Below are 647 nucleotides of genomic sequence, written 5' to 3'. Positions count from 1 at the left end.
GGAGGCGGCGGCGGCGCCGCCATGATCGCCGCGGCTTCCGGCGCGCGGCGGAAGTGACGCCGGCGGGAGGCGCCGCGCGGGAGCGGAAGCGGCCGTCCAAGATGGCGCCCACCATCCAGACGCAGGCGCAGCGCGATGAGCCGGGCCACCGGTAACGGCCGTGACGTCACCGCCGTGACGTCACGGCGAGCGTGGGGGGAAACCTCCCGCGCTCCCGGCGGGGTGGGGGAGGGGGGGGCGTGTTCCCCCGTGACGTCACCCGGCGGCGGCGAGGGGGCGAATAACGGGGTCCCGCCGTGACGTCACGGGCGCCTTCGGGGGGTCCCCGGTGACGTCATGACGCGGCCCCCCTCCCCGCAGGCCGAGCTCGCACCGGACCCTCCCCGAGAGGTGAGCGGGGGGGGGGGAGGGGTCCCGGCCGGTTTCGGGGTCCCGGCCGGTTTTGGGGTGAATTCGGGGCCTTTCGGGACCCCCTGGCCGCCCCCCCCCCAGGTCCGGGGTCGTTTGCCGGGTCAAGTTCTGCAACAGCCTCCCCGACATCCCCTTCGACCCCAAGTTCATCACCTACCCCTTCGACCAGAGCAGGTCCGGCACGGGGGGGGTCTGGGGGGAAATCTGGGGGTCCTGGGAGGGGATCTGGGGGTCTG

At 74.8% G+C, this 647-nt stretch overlaps 1 long non-coding RNA gene across 1 annotated transcript; it reads left to right on the top strand.

The window, feature by feature from the left end:
- The first annotated feature begins 6 nt into the window (after positions 1-6).
- On the top strand, positions 7-595 carry LOC121341371. The gene is made up of 3 exons (XR_005953421.1): positions 7-151; positions 361-390; positions 493-595. It is a non-coding gene; the product is annotated as an uncharacterized LOC121341371 (long non-coding RNA).
- Positions 596-647: the final 52 nt, after the last annotated feature.

Source organism: Onychostruthus taczanowskii, unplaced genomic scaffold (genome assembly GCF_017590055.1).
Source record: "Onychostruthus taczanowskii isolate IOZ18803 unplaced genomic scaffold, ASM1759005v1 scaffold4776, whole genome shotgun sequence".
Taxonomy (NCBI): Eukaryota; Metazoa; Chordata; class Aves; order Passeriformes; family Passeridae; genus Onychostruthus; species Onychostruthus taczanowskii.
Note: the sequence above shows the minus strand (reverse complement) of the source record. Positions and strands in the feature narration are given on the sequence as shown.